At 43.3% G+C, this 23,240-nt stretch overlaps 1 protein-coding gene across 1 annotated transcript in view; it reads right to left on the bottom strand.

The window, feature by feature from the left end:
• neto1l (neuropilin (NRP) and tolloid (TLL)-like 1, like) overlaps nt 1–23,240 on the bottom strand; it is a 232,419-nt gene that overhangs the window by 31,674 nt on the left and 177,505 nt on the right. The gene's annotated exons all lie outside the window — the stretch shown is intronic.

The following is a 23,240-nucleotide window of genomic DNA, read 5'->3' as shown; positions in this document are numbered from 1 at the left end:
GTGTGTTGATCTGTGTGTTGAGGAGTGCTGTGCAGGAGGATGCTGGGCAAGTCAGAGTGTGGGGCTTGGCACCTGAAAGTGTCATGTGATTCACCTGTCATACCCTCCTGAGGTTCTGGATCTTCTTGGTCCTCTGCCTCCATGTTGGAGGGAGCACACTCCTGCTGTTGACTTCCTTAGCCACTTCCAACTACGCCTGGTTGGTTGGAGAGGCTGTCTTCTTCCTATTGCCCATGGGAGAGCTCACCTCACTGGAGACCTTCAGATCCCATATCAGGACCTCCAGGTAACAGTAAGAGACTGGTGGGGAGGGTGGTGGGGGCGGGGTCTCGTTCGGACTGATTACATCCATGTATTTTAAAAGCATCTAGGGAAGATATAGCAGAGGCATTACTACACATGTTTAGTACCAGAAGTCTGGGGGATAGCTAGAGTTATATCTATATTTAAGAAGAGAGATAAAACATGTCCAGGGAGCTACTGACTAGTCAGCTTAACATAAGTGGTAGAAAAAAATCGAATTCTACTAAAGGAGACAATGCAAGAAAATCGATAAACCAAAAACATAACAATGAATATTCAGCATGGCTTTCAAGAGGGAAAGTCTTGATTGATAACTTGGTTGAATTTTTTGAAGAGGTAAGAAAGAGAGTGGATAAGGGTAATGAGGTAAATGTAATTTATCTAGATTTTAATAAGCCTTCGACAAAACACCACATTATAAACTAATGAATATGGTCAGAGAATGCAGAGTTGGGGATAAGTAGTAGAATGGATAGCTAGCTGTCTTCAAGACAGAAGGCAGAGAGTAGGGGTAAAGGATAGATATTCAGAGGGGCAGAAGTGGGAAATGGTGTTCCATGATGATGCTGGCACCACTGTTGTTCACAATTTATATTAACAATTTTGACTTTGGAATCAAAAACATTGGCTGGAATTTAATGGTGGGTGGGGAGGGGGGGAATCCCGTCCACCAGCCGAAAGGTTGGTGCGAGTCTGCCTCCGCCGGGCCTAGGGTTCTTGACCAGAGTTTACGCTCCCCGGGTCTTGGGCAGGACTTCCACCACATTGAAGTAGGAAGTCCCGCTTATGGAGCTGCTGGCCAATCAGCGGCCGGCAGGTCTTAGACACAGCAGCGCCCCACACCCAGCTGCAGGAAGATGATGATGGACGGCCCCGGAAAAAAGATAGGTTTTAGGGCCTCACTGGCGATATAGGATGTCCCGCCTCAGTGTGCTGCCGGCCAATCAGCGGGCCGGCAGCTGTTAGTCCCAGCAGCACCACCGGGAGCGGTGGCCACTGCTAGGACTGTAGCCCAGCCAACGAGGAGGATGCCATGGAACTGGGACTGAAGGTATGTTGGGGCTGCCTCGCTGGCGGGTATCGGATATGCCGGCGAGGCAAGGGTAGTCATTTGGGGGGGAGGGTGTGCATCTTGGGTCCCAGGGGTAGCTTGGGAGGTGGGGGCGGCCCTCAATCAGGCACCCCGTGCCCGACTGCCATGACACCCCCCCGGCACACGGAAAGACCGGCAGCTATCGCTGGATGGCCTTTCATGTCCCCAGCATGCCCGCTTGCCATGGGTAAAATACCCATGGAGGCCGGCGACGGCCCTTAAGTGGCTGTTAGGTAGCCACTTAAAAGCCTTGATTGGCCCTCGGGCAGGCGAGCCGTTTCCACAACCCCCCACCCCCCCCCGCCGCCCAACTGCCTAAGGTTGGCCGGAGGCGGGAGTGGGGTGGGAAGGCCTCCCGGTGCCTCCTGCTCAATTTTACACTGCCCCCATACCACCGTCCGACCTGCTGGGGCAGCGTAAAATTCAGCCCAGAATGTTTTCCCTTGTGGGGAAGAGCAAACTAGAGGCCATCAATACATGGGAGTCATCAAGAAATCAAATAGGGAATTCAGAGGAAACTCCTTTATCCTGAGAGTGATGAGAATGTGAAACTCACTACCAGAGGGAGTGGTTGAAGTGAATATTATAGATGCGTTTAAAGGGAGGCTAAATAAGCAAATGAGGAAAAGGGAATAAGAGGGTAATGCTGATAGAGGAAAAGACAGGAGTGGAGCATAATCACTGACATGGAGTGGTGAGGCTGACTGGCCTGCTTCAGTGTTGTACACCCTATGTAATCCTATGTAAATAAATAAATCCCAGTGATGGCAAGTATTTATCCCAAAAGAACAAGTGATACTGGGAAGGAGAATTATGAGGCATTTGACAGCCATCATCGCTGTCACAGGACAGTGGCGGTGTGGGGGGGAGGGGGGGGTGCAGCAGGGCGGAGTGGTGATGCTGGGAGTGGTGGGGGGAGAAGTGGGGCTATCAGCACGTTGGATACAAGCTCATGAAGTTGAAATAGTTTAAGGATAAAGTTGAAAACATCTAGACTTCTTAATAGACTGGATGCTCAGCATGTTCAACCGTTGCAGAGCAGCAATCATCAAAGCTAATACGATGTTGAACCATATAGCTAAATCAGTCAGATGAAGTCATCCTCAAACTCTGGTCTGACTGCCGCATAGGTTTGGAGTCTAGTTCTACGCATTTAGGGGAGGCGGTGGTGTACTGGTGTTGTCACTGGACTAGTAACCCAGAGACCCAGGGTATTGCGCTGGGGAGATGGGTTCGAATCCCACCACAGCAGAAGGTGGAATTTGAATTCAATTAATAAAAAAACAAATCTGGAATTTAAAGCTCGTCTAATGATGGCTATGAAACCATTGTCGATTGTTGTAAAAACACATCTGGTTGGGAAGGAAATCTGCTGTCCTTACCTGGTCTGGCCTACATGTGACTCCACATCCACAGCAATGTGGTTGACTCTTACATGCCCTTGAAATGGCCAAGCAAGCCACTCAGTTCAAGGGCAATTAGGGATGGGCAATAAATGCTGGCCTGGCCTGCGACGCCTACATCCCATGAAAGAATTAAAAAAAATTAAGACACAGGGGACAGATCCAAGGACTGAAGGCAGAGGAGAGGAAAGCTGCAGGCTGATCCCTCATATTAGAGGACTGAATTATGTGATACATTTGAGAAAATTGGGCTTTTCAGTCATAAAAGTTATGGCAATGAGATAATCTTATTGAATTATATAGATAGTTAACTGTATGGAGAAGGCAAATTCAAGAAATTACTTAAAGCTAAATAGTCTGAGTAGCAAATCTAATGAAAGGCATATTAAAGACTGATTGAGGACTGATTTTAGGACATTTTTCTTGTGTCATAGAGTCATGTAGTCATTTATGGCACAGAAGGAGGCCATTCGGTCCACAGAGTCCATGCTGGCTCTCCACTGAGGTATGCAGTCAGTCCCATGCCGTTGCTCAATCCCTGAAGCCCTGCAAATCTATTTCTCTCAGGTGACCATCCAACTTCATCTTGAATTCATTGATCATTTCTGCTTCCACCACCCTTGTGGGCATCAAGTTCCAGGTCATTACTGCCCACTGTATAAAAAAGTGCTTCCTCATATTCTCCTGCAGCAGAATACCAGAAGAACCCACAGAAAGATAGCACATGTTGATAAAAAGATCATTATGATGGGAGATTGGGAAAACTTCTGTGGAATTCCAGGACCTATACGTACATAAATGATGTGGATATAGGAATTTTGGGAACAACATTAAAATTTGCTGATGACACCAAATTGGCAGAATTGGAAAGTTGTAATGAGAACAGTGAAAGGCTGCAGGAGATGATAGATGAGGCAGAGGGGTATTAGTGCTCAGCTACATGGGTCAGTAAACTAGGAGTACATATAGAATCCTTGGTTTACTATCAAGAGATATAGAATATGAGAGCATGGGGGTAATGTTGTACAAGACCTTAATTAGGCTGCAGTTGAAGTATTATTTGCAGCTTCAGGCACCCTGTTATAGGAAGGATATGAAAGCAATGAGAAAGGTACAGCAGAGATTCACCTATATATCAACAGAGCTAAGGGGATGTAATGAATCCAGGTATGCCATGGATACCTTCTTGTGTTCAGTGAGGTCAGTCACTCCCTTAAGTAGTCTGAGCCTATTTATTATGGAACTTGACTCCCACTGCCACATATCTACACATGCAGTATTGTTCTCCGATAGTGTAATCATGAAACTCCCTTGTGATCCAGATCTTATCCAACAGGACTCCTTTAATCGCTCCAAAGGCAGACGTAATTATCATTAGGTTAATTCAAAGTTTGATTTGAAACATTAAGTAGCTAATTTTAACTATTTGCATTAGTATAAAATGGGAAATATCAGCGCAACTGTCCATTATACATTCCTCTTGATTTTCTATTTCATTGACGTTAATGGACAGAAATATCAAGCCTGGTGTAAAATGACAAACTCAATATCTCCCATTTTACACTATTGCAGAAGTTAAAATTACCCCCAAGTTTTTTTATTCAACAATAGGTAAAACATTAAGTACAATGAGCAGGATGGGAGTTACTTGATACAATTAGTACTACTTCTGTTCTCATACTTTCATAAAAACAAAGAATATTTGAGTGTTAGTCTACTTAGGTGGGTCACCTCATTCAATTTAAAACCATGAGGCCTTTCTTATTTATATGTCTCAGTATTGTATCCGGTGGTATATTTATGCACATAGCCATCGGGGTAAATTCATACAGATTTTAAAATACAGAAGACAAGCAAATGTAATCTATTATTTATCTCAACCTCTTCAGTTCATTTAGACCATGATGAAAAAATAAAAGGTATGGTGGAGTCTTTCTGTCTGTTTGATGCCTAGAACCGTCCATAATGAACACAATGCTGCAACTACAAATCAGCAGCTTCAATATCTGTCTTGCCACATACATTTACAATGTGACCCCTCCCATATGTTTAGAAAAACTATGATATAAAAATATCATAGTGTTACATGATATTGCTATTGAGTTGCTGATCATGTCATTGCGCTCTTGGCTCTTTTAATAGTTCTGGGGAAGTATCTTGGAAAAGAGATTATCATAACGACAGTGCACTTTAAACATATGTATTAAGTGTTCAAAATGTTCCTATTTTTATGCCAGGGAGGAAGAAATTATTGTGCTCAAGATACACAAAATGTTAAGTCCTGCCTACTTATTTCCCCATATTCAGCTCTGAAGGAGATCGCAGGAAGAGCTTTTTTTTTGTTCTTTCATGGGATGTGGGCATTGCATTTGTTGTCCATGCCTAATTATCCTTAACAACTGAATGGTTTGCTCAGCCATTTCAGAGGGCTGTTAAGGGTCAACCGCATTGCTGTGGATCTTGAGTCACGTGTCGGACCGACCAGGTAAGAACAACAGATTTCCTTACCTAAAGGACATTAGTGAACTAGATGGGTTTTTTATGACAATTGACAATAGTTTCATGGCACCATTACTGAGACTAGCTTTCAATTCCAGATTATTTTTCATTAATTAATTGAACTAAATTCCACCAGCTGCTGTGGTGGTGGGATTTAAACCCATGGCCCGAGGGCATTGGTCTGAGCCTCTGGATTATTAGCTCAGGGACATTACCGCTGCGCCATCCTCTCCCCTATACTGTAATAGCTATAATATATAACCTCATTACAACTTCTTGCTAAAAATATTTATACTGTGCATGGCATAACCCTAATTCACTAAAGCATTTTACCTATCGAAGCACAGATTGAAAGTGATATGATGTGAACAATATTCCTCTGTGAGGGTTGAGGTCATATGATGAACTGTGACATGGCACTACATCGATAAAATGGGTTTTTATTATGTTTATACTGAGCCTCACTTTTCTTATCTACAGGTGTTGCAGGGTCAACACAATAGGTGAAGCGGAGGGGAAGGAAGAAGCTGAAAATGTGAAAGTTTATACTGCACTGTTTTCAAATAAGTTTGCTGGATCATCCATGCCTGATATGAACTAAACGTAATAGATAATAATACAGATATTTTCCAATAATCAATGATAATACTGAATTTTCTCTGTTTTCCTTCCAGCTCGGAGATGTGAAGGCTAAAAGTAAATAATCTTATTCAATAATTCACGTGGTTAAAACATGTAATATCCGAGCCATCACTATCATAAACTTTCTACTGTGGTGAGTACTTCATGTAATATTAAAACAGTATAGCAGAGAAGGAGGCCATTTGGCCCATTAAGTCTGTACTGGCTCTTTCAAAGAACAATCCTGTTCGTCCCACTCCTGGGCTTTTTCCCTATATCCCTGCAATTTTATACTCCTTCAACTACTCATTAAATTCCCTTTTGAAGGCTATTATTGAATCTGTATCCACCACCCTAGCAGGTAATCCGTTCCAAATCCTAACCACTTGCGTTAAAAAGTTTTCCCTCATGTTGCCTCTGGTTCTTTTGCCAATCCCCTTTAATCTTTGACCGCTGGTTATCAAATCTTCAGCTATTGAAAACAGTTTCCCTTTACTTACTTACTCTATCGAAACCCAACATGATTTAAAAAAAACCTCTATTAAATCTCCTCTTAGCCTTCCCTGTTTTAAGGAGAATACCCCAGCTTCTCCAGTTTATCCATTGAACTGCAATCCTTCATTTTTGGAACCATTCAAGTGCATCTCTTCTGTATCCTCTCCAAATCCTTCACACCTTCATAAAAGTGTGGTTCCCAGGAATGGACACAATACTTCAGCTAGGACTGAACTACTGTTTGATATATGTTCAGCATAACTTCCTGGCTTTTCTCCTGTCGCGTCTAAAAATTGGTTTCCTCCCATCTTAGGGCACGGGGGTCACAATTCGCAAGCGGCCACGCTCAGTCCCACTGAGGCAGTCAGTATGTAAACTCTGTGCTGCTTCTTCATTTGAATGATTGTACCATTCAACTGGGTGCGACCCACACTGCTGGCTGTTGGAACTCTCAACAGGCGGTCCAGCAGGGTGCAGGCATGTGTTCCAGCTAGCCTGCACCTCTTAAAGACAACCTACCTCACCTAAAGGGGAGCTGCGCTCATTGTAAGGAAGCTGCTGCTGACTGTCTGGAATGCCAGTGGCTGTAAGAAGAAGCACACCGAATGGAGCAACGGCCAAAAGAGAGGGTTCCCACATTATTGGATACGGCATTGGAGGCCTTAGTTCAGCAGGTAACAGGAGGAGTGAGTCCAAGTGTCCATGGGGGGCCAGGAGGCCCTCAAGGGCCACCCTCAGAAAGAGATGGGAGCAGGTGGCCAGGGAGGTCAACTCCCAATATCTCACCCCAAGGACCTGGTAGCAGTGCTGTAAGAAATTCATTGACCTCATACGAGTTAGTTAGTTAGTTAGTTAGAGATACAGCACTGAAACAGGCCCTTTGGCCCACCGAGTCTGTGCCGACCATCAACCTCCCATTTATACTAATCCTACACTAATTCCATATTCCTACCACATCCCCACCTGTCCCTATATTTCCCTACCACCTACCTATACTAGGGGCAATTTATAATGGCCAATTTACCTATCAACCTGCAAGTCTTTGGGCATGTGGGAGGAAACCGGAGCACCCGGAGGAAACCCACACAGACACAGGGAGAACTTGCAAACTCCACACAGGCAGTACCCAGAATTGAACCCAGGTCGCTGGAGCTGTGAGGCTGCGGTGCTAACCACTGCGCCACTGTGCCACCCCGTGTGGTCAAGGTCAGTGAATGCATCCTCAAAGGACATCTCCTACCCATTGCACCACCATTCTGTCACACTAGTCAATGTACCACACCCCCATCACGCATTCATCAGCAGTCTCTAGCAGTCAGGACTCAAATCTAACATTCAGATGCTCCACTGCACCCTCACACACCTTCCAATAGTGCCAGCCTAACACCCATTTCCTGCTGTTCCCACATATCTCCAGTTATTCAGCTTTGGCAGGCACATCACCTACATTGCAACACACTCACTGACATTCTTCCCTTTCTTTTGCTGGACATGCTGAACCATAACTGTGCAAAGCAAAATCAGAGGGGGACAGCCACTTCTGCACTAAGAATGATTTGTACATAGAAAGAACAAAGAACAGTACAGCACAGGAACAGGCCATTTGGCCCTCCAAGCCTGCGCCGATCTTGATGCCTGCCTAAACTAAAACCTTCTGCACTTCCGGGGACCCCCCGTATCCCTCTATTCCCATCCTATTCATGTATTTGTCAAGATGCTCTTAAACGTCGCTATCATACCTGCTTCCACCACTTCCCCCGGCAGCAAGTTCCAGGCACTCACCACCCTCTGTGTAAAGAACTTGCCTCGCACATCCCGTCTAAACTTTGCCCCTCTCACCTTTAACCTATGTCCCCTAGTAACTGACTCTTCCACCCTGGGAAAAAGCTTCTGACTATCCACTCTGTCCAGGCCGCTCATAACTTTGTAAACCTCTATCATGTCACCCCTCCACCTCCGTCATTCCAGTGAAAACAATCCGAGTTTATCCAACCTCTCCTCATAGCTAATGCCCTCCAGACCAGGCAACATCCTGGTAAACCTCTTCTGTACCCTCTCCAAAGCCTCCACGTCCTTCTGGCAGTGTGGCGACCAGAATTGCACGCAATATTCTAAGTGTGACCTAACTAAAGTTCTGTACAGCTGCAGCATGACTTGCCAATTTTTATACTCTATGCCCCGACCGATGAAGGCAAGCATGCCGTATGCCTTCTTGATAGAATGGACTTCCAGCGAGAGCAATACAGGCAAACATCCTGGATTAGATTAACAAACATTTGAAGAACCCAATGGTCTTTTCAGATACATGAATGAAATGAATAACAGGGACAGTGGCAGCATGGATACAAAGTTGGCTGAGTGACAGGAAGTAGATATAATGGTGAGCAGTTGTTTTTCAGACTGGAGGAAGGTATACAATGAGGTTCTCCAGGGGTCAGTACTAGGACCACTGTTTTCCTTGATCTATGTTAATGACCTCGGACATGATTTCAAATTTTGCAGATTAACCATAACTTGGAAGTATTATGAACTGTGAGAAGGATAGTGATGGACTTCAGGAGGACACAGGCATGCTGGTGGAATGGGTGGTTACATGGTAGATGAAATTTAATGCAGACAAGTGTAAAGTGACACATTTTGGTAATAAGAATAAGGTGAGGCAATATAAAATATAGGATACAATTCTAAAGCAGGTGCAGGAGCAGAGTGGGTATATATGCACTAATCACTGAAGGTCGCAGGGCAGGTTGAGAAAATGGTTAATAAGGCATATGGGATCCTGAGCTTTATAAATGGGGGCAAAGTGTACAAAGGCAAGAAAGTTATGGTGAACCTTTATAGTACATTGGTTAGCCTCTAATGGAGTATTGTGTCCAATTCTGGGCACCACACATTACAAAGGGTGTGAAGGCATTAGAGAAGGTGCAGAAAAGATTTACTAGAGTGGTTTTAGGGATGTGGGACTTCAGTTATGTTGCTAGATTGGAGAAGCTGCAGCTGTTCTCCTTAGAGAAGTTTGAGAGGAGATTTGATAGAGGTGTTCAAAATCATGAGGGGTCTGGACAGAGTAGATAGGGAGAAACTGTTTTCATTGGCGGAAGAGTTGAGAACCAAAGGATACTGATTTAAGGTGATTGACAAAAGATCCAATAGAGATGTGAGGAAAAACTTTTTACACAGCGAGTGGTTAGGATCTGGAATGCACTGTACCTTTCAAAAGGAAATAGGACAAATGCCTGGAGAAAAGAAATTGCAGGGCTACGGGGAAAGGTTAGGGGAGTGGGATTAGCTGAGTTGCTGTTGCAGAGAGCCAGCATGGATATGATGGGCCGAATAGCCTACTTCTGTAATCATTCTATGATTCTCACTAAGATGACTCAAATGGTCTTCCTCATTCATAATCATCTTGTAATCTTAGAAGGCTGAGGGTGTAAATAGCAATATGTTGCCTCCTGGAAATTAATGGTAAATGGTAAGGAATTCATACACTTTAAGAGTGTCAGGCAAGTTCACGGTCAATCACTGAGATGCTTATTATCCTACAACCTTGCAGGTGCAGTTGACTCCTCTCACCTTGTTTGCTCTGATGAAGTCTTTAAAATGTTTCTGTCACTGAGCTGCTGTGCTTTGAGTGGTTGAATTGGCACTCATTGCCCTGGCAATCTACTGCCATTTTTATTGTTCTGCTGTCCTACCAGAATTGCGTCAATATGTGTCCCTCTCTTCTGCATGAACTCAAATAGAAGTATTTTCACAGTTTTAGCTGTGAACCTGTGGATTCTGGACTCTATTGCAAGATTCACAGAGCTGATGGAGGTTCTCGAAGGATGAAACTTGCTGTTGTGCAAGTAAAACAATTCTAGCTGGCATTGTCTTGTGCCATTATCCTGTCAAATTCTGCTCATTTGCCACAATTCAGTCAGGATGGTGGGAATAGTCTAGTACCTGAAAGTGAAACTGGTTGGTTTATAATATTTGTGTAGCTCAAGATAACCATTTGAGAAAGCTTCCTACCAAAGACAACAGTGTGAAAACATCTGGTAAATGAAAATAAAAGCTGCCAGTGTTGCCAATAAATACGGCGTTAGGTAGATGCACCTGAATCTATGTGAATGTACTGAATAACCTGATTAATATCCCTTTATTACACCAGAACTGATTTGCATTTCCTTACCCTTTTCTCCATTCTTCAAATGTTTATTGTTACTTTGTCCTCCCATCCTCCACAATATGTATGGCAAATACACATCCAGTCTGAGCCCAAATGCTGCTTTGCATGATATTCGAGCCCTCTGCTGGTAACATCTCAGCATGAGAGCTGAACTAACATGAGTTTAGGGCCACTCTGTGCTGTATATGGTGACTCAACAAAACTAGAAAAATAGACTTTGAGGCTTCCTTTTTTTCACTCTATTCCTCTACATGACTGAATTTAAGTTAGGGGATTCCAAATTCCCCTCTGCCGATTCTACGTGGGCTCATACTATTTACTTTTATGACAGATGTGGCATGCTTCAAAATCTACCTGTTCTTTAAACTTACTGGGATAAAAATCTGTCTTGGTTGTAATGTGAAACAGGCAGTATAGCAGCATACTCTATATTCAGTTCGATTAAGCCCCGAAGATAAATGTCTACCCATTAACTTAGGTCTGACCTGAAGCTAATTTCTGACTTATGATATGATGATCACTCTTCCCCAAGTGCTCCCCCACAGACACGTGGTCCACTAGGGCCACCTCATTCCCTAGCACCAGAGTCAGTAATGCCTCTTTCCAAGTTAGACAGAGATCATACTGGTCAAGGAGCTAGGAAGGAAGTTAAAAAGTAAGACCTTGATGGTAATCTTTGGATTACTCCCAGTGCTGCGCACTAGCGGGAATAGAAAGAGGAAGATAGAGAGGATCAATACATGGCTGAAGGCATGGTGCAGGAGGGAGGGCTTCAGATGCTAGGGGCATTGGGACCAGTTCTGGAGCAGGAGGCACCTATTTAACAGGGACAGGTTGCACCTCAACAGGACTGGGACCAAGGTCCTCTCAGGGAGGTTCACGAGTGTGGTTGGGGAGGGTTTAAACTAACTTGGTGGGGGGCATGGGCACCAGCATATTGAAGTAGAAAATGGGAATAAGGTGTATAAAGTGAGAGTGTTGGATAGTACAAGAGAAGGAAGTAGTACCATATTAGACAGGAGCAGACTTAGAAGGACTTCTAGAAATACAAAGACAGGTTTACAATGCATGTATGTAAACACACAAAGTGTGGTGAATAAGACTGGTGAGCTACAAGCACAAATTGTTGTGTGGGAATATAATGTATTGGCAATAATGAAAATATGGCTTAAAAATGGCAAGGACTGGGTGCTTAATATTCAAGGATACAAAGTGTTCAGAAAAGATATGGATGGAAAAAAGGAAGGTGGAGGGCAGTACTGATCACAGAAGTGTGGTGTTGGAAAGAGCGGATATCCTTGAGGGGGCAAAGACAGAATCCATATTGTTAGAATTGAGAAGCAAAAAAGGGATGATTACATTACTGGGGGTATTCTATAGGCCTCCAAATAGTAAGAGAGAGATAGATCAGCAAATCTGCAGGGAAATTACAGAGATGTACAAGAACTATAGAGTGGTGATATTGGGGAAATGTAATTGCCCAAATATCAATTGGGATAATGTTAGAACAAAGGGTAAGAAGGGGGAAGAAGTTCTGAAATGCATTCAGGAAAGCTTCTTTGACCTGTATCTTCTCAGTACAACTAGAGAAAAGCATTGCTAGATCTGGTGCTGGGGAATAAGGTGGGCCAAGTGGACCTAGTGTCTCTGGGGGAACACTTGAGGAAGAGTGATCATCATATCATAAGGTTTCATCTAGTAATGGAGAAGAGCAAGAAACATTCTAAACTAGAACTTTTAAATTGGAAAAGGGCTAACTTCAATAGGATGAAAAGGGATCTAGCCAGGGTAAAATGGAATCAAAGACTGACAGGAAAAAACTAAAATGGAACAATAGGTAATCTTTAAGGAGCAGATGCTTCAGGTAGAGGTTAGATGCATTATAACTAGGGCAAAAGAAACGGGAACCAAGCACTCCTTGGATGACAAGGGGGATAGAGATTATGATGAAACAACAAAAAAGAGGTGCATGATGCATGTCAGGTGAATTTTGCAAGTGAGAACCAGATCAAACACGTTAAGTTAAGAGGGGAGGTGAAGAGGAAAATAAGAATGGCAAAGAAAGAATAATATAATAGAATGGCAGTTAACATAAAAGGGAACCTAAAAATCTTCTACCAGTATGTAAATAGCAAACGGGTAGTAAGAGGTGGTGTCAGGCAACCACCGCTCCCCCCACCTGCCAAGACTGAGGCACAAATGATTTTGCCACATGAACATTAAAACGTAATATTGCAAGCCCCTGGCTGGAAGGACATTTGAATAGTACCAGGCAGTGTTGAAACAAAGGAACCAGTCACTGCCCCAATACACAGAAGAGGCCTGGTCAAACCAGTCAGTCACTTGACCAGCTGCTGGCCAACTAGGGGAGTTTTAAACTGGAAAAACAGAATTTGAACTCAGAACACCGTGTGCTCTTGGAACTGAAGCAAGAATTACCTCCTCTCCTGTCTGCCCTCATCTCACTCTCACCAGCTTCGGAAAGCACTGAAGACACGGAAACTCAAAGAGAGAAAAGTCTCCGACATGAACAAGGTTTAAGAAGAATACTAGGCCCCAACGAAACACAAGACCATATCTTCAATCCAGGACTACAGCGAGCTCGAAGCACAGTAACAAGATATTGCCTCAAAATGTTCCATTTTATCTTTTCTTCTCTTTTCTGTCCCTACATGCATGTGTATATCGCGTGTGCATGTCAGCGTGGGTGTGTCGTATATCCATAGGTGTGAACTGTATTATAGTTTAAGTAAGTTTAATAAATTTAACTTTTCCTTTTTAAATCAAAGAAAGCCTGTTTGTGCTCATTTCTTTGCCTTATAATTGGAAAGCTGTGAACAAGAATTCACAAAGGGGGAGCTCAAAACACAGTGTGTTTAAAATTAACCCTTGTTACAATAAGACCAGGTGATGATAGTAATAGACCCCTAGACACATTTCTCGCCTAGACGTAACAGGCGGAGTGAGCCCTATTTGGGACAAAGAGGGTAATAAATGCTTAGATGCGCAGGGCAAGCCTAGAATGCTTCATGAGTGCTTTGTATCTGTGTTTACAAAGGAAGAGGATGCTGATAAAATATTGGTAGAAGTGGAGATGGTAGAGGTAAAGGTTGTGGTGAAAATTGAGAGGCAGGAGGTACTGGAAAGGCTGGCTATTTTTAGAGCAGATAAATTGCCTGATCCAGTTGGCTTGCATCTACGGTTGCGAAAGGAAGTAGGGGTGGAGATAGTGTACGGTCTTACCATAATCTTCCAATCTTCCTTAGATATCAGGGTGGGGCTACCTTGGTCGGGATTTAACTGGACTCGGCAGGAAAGGGAGGGCAGAAGTGGAAGCCAATGATAAAGACCCTCACGCTCTGACTCCTGTTCCCGTAGCAATTTTGAACTGGTTAGTCGGCTGGCCAATTAACGGCTGGCAGGCAGGGTGACCAGCCATTCAATGCCTGAAGGTGGGCTTTCAGTTGGAGGCCGTGTTGTCACCTGACGCAGAAGGAACTGATGGTGCCATGTTTAAAAGTCTGCCGGCACCCGAGCCTTAATGCGAACATCCATTCTTGCAGCTGTCATCCCAGCAAACACTGTCTAAGGATAAGGCCTATCAGCACACAGCTGCCAGAGACCCTCTAGTTTGCATCACCCAGCTGTCAGAGACTCTCAAGCTTCCAGCACCCAGCTGCCAGAGATCCTCTAGCATCTTCCAAAGAAATGTGCAAGAGAAATGCACTTGTAGGCATGCCAGAAGCAAGATCCTTGGTGGCCCTATGGTTCAGTGATGACTCCATGCATGTTCTCCTCCAGGCTACTCAGGCAAGATGGGAGGTCCTCTTCTCCAGGGACAGAAGGAGGAGACCTCTCCACCTAACTAAGCAATACTGGACAGAGGTTGCAGAGGGCGCTAGCAGCGGTGGGGTCATCCAGAGAAAGTGGCTGCAGTGCTGCAAGCCGTCAATGACCTTCTCCACTCTGCAATGGTGAATACCCAACTCAGTTCCCTTTGGAAGACAGAAAATGGATAAATGTGAGGGCACGGATAGTGGGAATGATGACAATGGCAATGGGTGGAGACTGCAGCATCTCCTTCATAAGGAATGGCTATAGCTCTGTCTAGGGGAGTGATACTCACACTGCTGACCATTGCTAGATGGCTCAAGAGAGATCTAATGGCACATTCATGCCATTGGCCCCAGACACAGCAGCAGGCATGCAAAGTGCTTAGTGCATTTGCTCTGGCAACTAACATTCTTCTTCCATGTTCCAACAGGAGAAGAAGCCCCAGACTGTCAAGGAGAGGGCCCAGACCAGTGGCGGACTCCCAGTGATTGCCATCCTAACGCTCATAGAGGAGAAGGCTCTAGAGCTGGCAGGTGATCATGGTGGCTGCTCCATCACAGACGGTGAGGCTGGAGGACATTCACAGGTTAGCAATCTGTCAAGGATGTAATTATGCTGAAGTTTTGACTTTTTGTTCATCAGAGTGTGCAATATCACCACATTCTCCTGCACCCACCAGTGCAGAATCTTTCACCTCAGTGGGTATATGTTCATGAGAAGAATTGGGGTCACAACCTGGTGAGAGCACGCATATGAGCCTGACCAGCTGTCAGAGACTGTAACAGCCAAGGTCACTGAAACTCATAGAAGTATTGGAGATCAGGCCCATGCTGAGCCCTAGGCTGATGATGTGCCTTTGGAGTCATCCGTGAGGCTTCAGATGCTGAAAGTCCAGCATGAGGTATGTGAAGATGTGGCAGGGTTTCCAGAGGGTATGCGCACCCAAGCTCAGAGACTGTAGAACTCCATGGAGGCCTTTCCCTCTTGTCTGAGAATGTGGCCTCCTCTGTTGTGGCATGGCCTGAAGAAGGTATCACCTTAAGAGCACCACTTTAAGAGTTGCAAGTGAAGATCACCAGAGGAAGTCATGTCATGTCACACATGCCCAGTTAGTTGTAGGTGTAGCCCAACAGATTAGGATGTGTTTAGATAGGCCTGTGAAGTAACTATTGGTGTATATATGTTCTAGTTAAGTTACAATAAAACCTACATTTTCTTAGGATATTACTTACAATAGTTCACATACTGATATTACATGGTGGCAATGTTTAAGAATTTTTTTCTGAAGACCACCAAATAATACATCATGGTGATGCTTGATTTGTTTCTGAAGAACATACTAATGAGAACAAAGAAGTGAGTGAAGATTCAGCAGAACAGCAGTTAACACGAGACCCCACAACACTGCAGCAAGCTAGGCCACAGAGAGGACCCCAGGCAGAGTTGAAACTCTATGAGTGCAGCAGGCAATTTGACAGGAGATTGGAGCTTTCGCCTAATCTGGCAATGGGTTGACAAATTTGAAAAGCAGTAGCTGAAGCCATTACTGTTTTAGTATTTCTTTTTTTTTTGCTTTGTGGAAGGGGCCTAAGCCAAAAAGAGTAGGAAGAACTTGACAGTGCCACTAGAGGTCGAGAACAAAATAATAGGGTGGTTGTGGCAGCTTCCAATACTGCAAACTGCAGCTCTCAAAAAAACCTTTCAGTTTAAAAAAGAACTAGCATGCTAGAGTTTTTAAAAATCGAATAGCTTTGCAAACAACATGTCGATCTCTTGGTTTAAAAGAAAAGCTGTGTAAACAACAAAATCTGTAGTCTCTCACTTTTAAAAGGGGCAGGCTTGCAAAAAAAAATTTGCCTTAAAAGTAAACAAAAACAAGTGTACCTGTAAAAAAGAAAACCTGTATAAAGTCCTATATTTATCAAGAAAAAAAGTAGGACCATTAAGACAATGGCTTTCAGGTATCCAATTATGAACTGGAGACGTCTGATTTCAAACTGTTCCTACAGTGAATGGAACTGTGCTTCCTGGATCAAGAAGTGAGAGAACCAGAGAAACAAGCTAACAAAATTCAGATCGCACTGGATAATGAGGGCCTGCAATAGACCAATACATCAGGATTGTCAGCTAAGGATCAGAAGGACACTAGCAAGCTACGGGCATTCCTGGAGGAACAACTCAAGGTAAAGGTAAATTTCTGAGTACATAGGCTTGAGCTTAAGATCTATTGACAAAGGCAAGAGGAGTCCATTGACCAGTTTGATACAAGGTGCTGAGACAAAGCTCAATGTTTTGACTTCGCAGATATTGAATTGTCAACAGATTATAGAGCTAGTAATCGTGTCTACCCCAATCGAGGCCTTTCAAAAAGACCTGCTAGAAAAGAAGTAAGGGCACAACATATATGCACTACTCAATGATGGAAGGAAATTTGAAGCCAGTATGATTGCACACCAACAGGTACAAGCGCTGGGAGTGGCTATGGCAATTTGTATGGCAACCAAGGCTCAGAGGTCTGCTAAGCCTTGTGGCAATACGACTTGACTCACCCAATTCGCCGGCATAGAAGACAAACGGAAAGCTTCAGGCATGCGAAGTCATTGGGCAGGGCAGTGCAGAAAGCCGAGCTCACATACTGTACACAAGAATGGTGGCAGATCACGTGCAGAGAGAATGTTTGCAAGACAGGATGGCAAATGCAGCAAAATGAATGCCAACACACAACAAAAGGCCAAGCAGGTATGTCAGGTCATCAGAGAGACTGATTACTAGGAGGACATGGATGAAGAACAGCGAGTAAGCATTTCATATAGTTAAATTGGATCAACATGTCAATGCTATTATGCAAGCTGAGGCATTTTCCATGATTGGGGTTGTATGTCCGCAGAAGAGTGGGAAGCTAAGCTCAGAGTGAAAATCAACACCTGAGCAAGTGTTCTGGTGCTCTGAATACAGAAGGACATGTATCTCAAGAAATGGGAATCTATGTTGCAACACACCATAGCTAGGCTGACTGCCTACAATGGTTCTCCAATTGAGCGCATTGGAATGATAACCTTGCAGTGCAGCTTTAGGGGCTCCAAATGGTTACCACACGCTTTATTTTGCAGCTACAACTGAACTAGCTGTCACAGGACTTCCAGTATGCAAAGATTTACGAATTGTCACAATACATGAAGTCAGTAACGCACTCTAGATGGTCCAGAGTATTGGGTTAGTCTATGTAAAAGATGACACAAAGGCTGGGAGTCTTGACACGAAGAGAAGATATGACTGAGAGTCTCTCCAAGGGTTTCCATTCATTGCAGTAAGTATATGCCAGAGGGCTTGCCCGTGATTGGTGAAATCGCCAGTCATAATTTTTTCTAACCTTTCGAAATAAGTCAAGATGAAGCCATCGTATGACAGGCTAGCAGGACTAGAATTAGCTCAATTGCAAGTAGAACAGCAAGTCAGAGTCCTCAATCATGCGTCAGGAACTTGGTATCCTGCAGAGATGTCTAGGATATGCGACTAGCCCAGATCATGCCCATAGTGCAGTTTTCAGATGGAACCAAAGTCAACTCAGAGAGCTGTATGACAACACTACATGTGACTGCCCTGTGGTATTGTGGACATGTTCAAAGACAGAGTCTGAAGATAAATGTGCACTGGTTACGGGCACAGAGAAAGAACATGATAACCAGAGTTTTGAGTCACCAGAGTCTCAGAGGAGTCATCAAGATTAGCTTAGCTCCTGGAATAGGTTTACGATAACAAGATCGAGATGAACAAGCAAGCCTTCTCTGCGTTTTAGAGTGTGTTAAATTTGATCACTTGTAAATAACATTTTGTTTTAATCATGTATAGTTAGTTCAAACCACAACGTCATTGTATATTGTACATACATATTCTCTTTGGAAAAAAGGGGAATGTTATGGGATGACCTTAAGAAGATACCACCTTAAGAGTGGATTACCTTAACAGCTGTAAGTGAAGATCACCAAGAGAAAGTGATGTTGCATCACATGACCAGTTATTTGTGGGTGGAGCCCAACAGAATAAAATGTGTTTAGATGTGGATCGTGCAGTAACTATTGTGTGTATATATATATATATCTATATAGTGGCTGAAGATCCAGCAGCAGCAGTTAGCAAGAGACCCCACATCACTGCAGCAAGCTAGGCTACAGATATGACCCTGGGAGGTTGAAACTCTGTGAGTACATTAGGCAATTTGCAAGGGGATCAGAGATTTCACCTAATCTGGCAGTGGGTCAAAAATTTGAAAAACAATAGCTGAAGCCATTACTATTTTAATTTTCCTTCTCTCTTGCTTTGTGGGTGAGGTCTAAGCCGAAAGGACAATGAAGAACCCAACAGCACCACTGGAGGTCTAGCACAAAGTAAAAGGCTAGTTGCTGCAGCTGCTGATACTGCAAGCTGCAGAAAAAAACTTATCTGTTTGGGAAAAAAAACAAGGTAGTCCCACTGTTAAAGGAGCAGGCCTGCAGAAAATGAATCTGTCTAAACAAGAAAAAAATAAGTGTGCCTGTAAAAAAGAAGACCTGAATAAGTCCTGAATTTATTTTTAAAAAGCAGGATTAAGACAATGGCATTCAGATATCCAGTTATAAATTGGGTGGCGTTGGACATAGCCTCTTAATTTAAACTGTATCGATAACGAATGGAACCGTTTTTCCTGGATCAAGAAATGAGCAAACTAGAAAAACAAGCTACCAAAATTAAGATTGCACTGGGCAACAAGGTTCTGCAATGGATCAATACGTCAGGATTGTCAGCTGTGGATCAGAAGGACCCCAGCAAGATATGAACATTCCTGGAGCAGCAACTGAAGTAAAAGTACATTTCCAGCAAGATGAGTCAATTGACCAGTTTGTTGTAAGGTGCCGAGACAAAGCTCAGGAATGCACCTACATAGATATCAAATTGTCAAAATGGGTTATAGAGCTAGTAATCACATCTACCCCACAAGAGGCCTTTCAAAAAGACCTGCTTGAAAAGAAGAAAGGGCACACCATAGATACACTACTTAACGATGGAGGAAATTTGAAGCCATCATGTCTGGACACCAACAGTAACAAACTGTAATATTACATTTTCCAATGCCGGTGAACTGAGGCATGACAGAGTCGGGCAATGTTATAGAGTGGAGCAAAGTGATTTTCTGCTCATTTAAAGCATTACTAAGGACATGAATGAGGAACTCACACAGTTTTCCACAACTGTCCACAAGTTAGTGTCATAGAGTCAGTCAGAGTCATAGTCATTTGCAGCACAGAAGGAAGCTATTCGTCCCATCGAGCCCAAGCCAGCTCTCCGTAGAGTAATCCAGTCAGTCACACTCCCCTGCTCTATCCCCGTGGATCTGCAAGTTTATTTCCTTCAGGTGGCCATCCAGTTTCTTTTGAAATCATCGATTGTCTCTGCTTCCAAAACCCTCATAGGCAGGAAATTCCAGGTTGTTACCACTCGCTACATAATAAAGTTCTTGCTCACACTCCCTCTGTGTCGCTTGCCCAATATCTTAAATCTGTGTCCTGTAGTACCTGTACCATCAGCTACTGGGAACAGAATTTCTTTGCCTATCTCATCTAAACCTGTCATAATCTTGTATACCTCTATCAAAGCTCCCCGCAATCTCCTGTGCTCCAAGGAGAACAACCCCAGCTTCTCCAACCTAATGTTGTAGCTAAAATCCATCATCCCTAGAGCCATTTTGGAAAACCTACTCAGCACCCTTTCAAGGACCCTCATAGCCTTCCTAAAGAGTGGTGACCAGAACTGGATGCAATACCCTTGTGTGGCCTAACCAGAGCTTTATAAAGGCTCAGCGTAACTTCCCTGCCTTTGTACTCAATACCTCTATTTATGAAGTCCAGGATCCCATATGCTTTACTGGCCACTCTCTCAATATATCCTATCACCTTCAAAGATCTATGCACATGCACTCCCAGGTCCCTCTGACCCTGTACATTCTTCAGAACTGTGCCATTAAGTGTCTTTGACCTTTCCGTTTCCCTTCTACCAAAATGCATCACCTCATACTTCTCTGTATTAAATTCCATTTTCCACTTGTCTGCCCATTCTGTTAGCCTATCTATGTCCTGTTGCAGTGGATTTGTATCATCCTCACTGTTTGCCACTCCTTCAAGTTTTGTATCAACCGCTAAGTTTGAACTGTTGCTCTCTATTCCAATATCCAACTCTTTTATCCATCAAAAAAGCAGTGGTTCTAGCATTGACCCTTGCGGAAAATCACTACCATCCTCCATTCTGAAAAATAACCATCTACCGCGACTCACTGCTTTTTGTCCTTAAGCTAATTTTTTATCGAAGCTGACACTGATCCTCCCTATTCCATCAGTCCCAATTTTGTTAATCAGCCTTTTATGTGGTAATTTGGGAAATGCTTTCTTAAAATCTAAATAGATAACATCAGTTGCATTTCCTTAATCAAACTTCTCAGGTACTTCATCAAAAAATTCAATCAGATTAGTCAAGTCTGATTCTGCCTTTCACAAATCCATGTTGGCTATTCTTAATTAGCTCAAACCTCTCCGAGTATCTGTTGATTTTGTCCCTGATTATTGTTTCTAAAATCTTACCCACCACTGATGTTAAACTGACTGGCCTGTACTTACTAGGACTGTGTTTACACACTTTCTTGAGTAAAGGACCAGGATTTAAAGTTTCAGAAGCAGACAGCAACAGAGGAGGGGTTGCTGTAAAATTGCATGGGATGGCGTCAATATGGATATATACCAAAGTTAATGCACAAGCCACATCTAAACACATCGCACTCTGTCGGGCCACACCCACAACTCCCTGGTCATGTGTGACACAACATCATTTCCTCTGGTGACCTTCACTTATACCTGTTAAGGTGGTCCTCTCTTAAGGCGGTCCCTTCTTATGGTTGTCCCACAGCAGAAATCTTCATCCATGCCTTAATTTCCTCTAGATTAGACTATTCCAATGCACCCATGGCTGGCCTCCCATCTTCCACCCTCCATAAACTTAAACTTATCCAAACTCTGCCACTCATATCCTAACTCGCACCAAATCCCATTCATAAATCACCCATATGCTTGATGACTTAAATTGGCTCCCGGTTAAGTAACACCTCAATTTTAAATTTTTCATTCATGTTTTTCTCCTTGGTCTCACCTCTACCTATCTTTGTAACCTCCTGCAGCCCTACAGCTTTCTGAAATACCTCTAATTGTGGCCTCGTCAGCTTCCCCAATTTTAATTCCTTCACCATTGGCAGCCGAGCCTTCAGCGGCCTAGGCCCTAAGCTCTCGAATTTCCTCCCTAATCCTCTCTGCCTCTCTACTTGTTTTTCCTCCTTTAAGACACTCCTTAAAACCTACCTCTTTGACCAAGCTTTTGGTCATCTGCCCTAATATCTCTTTACGTAGATTAGTGTTGTTTGATAGCACTCCTGTGAAGCGCATTGGAGCATTTAACTACATTAAATGTACTATATAAATGTAAGTTGTTACATTTTGAATAGGCAACTACTAAATTGTGCTCTTCATCCATAGGCAGACTGCATAGCTTTTATATAATAAAACCAAGAAATGCTGGAAATACTCAGCAGTTCTGGCAGCATCTGTGGAGAGAGAAATAGAATTAACATTTCAGGTTGATGACCTTTTGCCAGAACTGTATTCCTGAGTATTTCAAGGGTTTTGCGGTGTTTTTATTTCAGATTTCCAGCATTCGCAGTACTTTTCTCTTGTATCAAAGCCTTTATGGGAAGTGATGGTGCGTGAGACAGACAGTAGACAAACCTATGTGTCAACCCCTTCTTTTCCCCCATCACCAGCCCCCACACAGCAGACAGGGAAGCAGGGAAGACCAATCAATAGCAGTTCTGGCAGAAATGGAGAGGGAAGGAATTTTTTTGTTGGGGCAGTAAGGGAGTGTTTGGAGTTTACACCAGAATGTTTGCACACTCTCTGCCAGATTCTGGCCCAATTTTGATTTCAGATGGGATTTATGAAGATTACCCCAAAAAACTCCCATCAGTAATAAGTGAAGTCTGCTTTCCAAATGGAAAATGCAGGTGAGTTTTGCCCTCTCCTGCTCCAATCTTCATTTCGTGCGAACGGGACCTATTTCTTAATTGCCTTGTACAATCCAAACAGTCACTCTTTGGAAGGCTCCAGTCCTGTTTCAGGATCCAAGCTCTATCCTCTTATAGGTCAAACAACATCTCTAACTTTCCTTCAAACCCAGTTTTCAGATAACATTGATAATACTATGGATTTACACAAGAAGTAAATACAATGTGGAGCTGAACCGAATCAGTACAATATAAAGAGTAACATCAGTCTGTCTGTGGAGAGGAAATCAGTGAATAAAGGAAACAAGCCATTGTGTTGTATAGATCCAGAGCTACGGTCTGTTCTTTAATTAAATGGTGCAAAAAATTCAGACTTTTTGACATGTGCCTACAACAAATTGTTCTACTATGACCCCTCTCTTGTCAGCTGATCACCAGATTTCTCTGATCAATAGCAGGGAATTCGCTCCCTCTCCAGTGTTTTCATATTTTAAAGTAGGTCAAACAGGGCTATCCTTGAAAAAGTACAGCATAACCCAAAATGGATCTTATGTAGCCAAAGCTGGGTGAGCTAAATATACATATATTGTTAAATGGAGCTTGCATTTAACCAAATTACTGATTGCATTTCTACAACACACAGTTCTTTAAAAGTATACATCTTGCTTGAAGAGGTGGGAAGTCAAAAAGGAAGAAAGTCCACATATTTTATTGGACATTTTATTCACAAGGAAAAGGGAAGAGGCC

The sequence above is a fragment of the Heterodontus francisci genome, chromosome 5, assembly GCF_036365525.1.
Source record: "Heterodontus francisci isolate sHetFra1 chromosome 5, sHetFra1.hap1, whole genome shotgun sequence".
Taxonomy (NCBI): domain Eukaryota; kingdom Metazoa; phylum Chordata; class Chondrichthyes; order Heterodontiformes; family Heterodontidae; genus Heterodontus; species Heterodontus francisci.
This window is presented reverse-complemented; position numbering and strand designations above follow the sequence as displayed.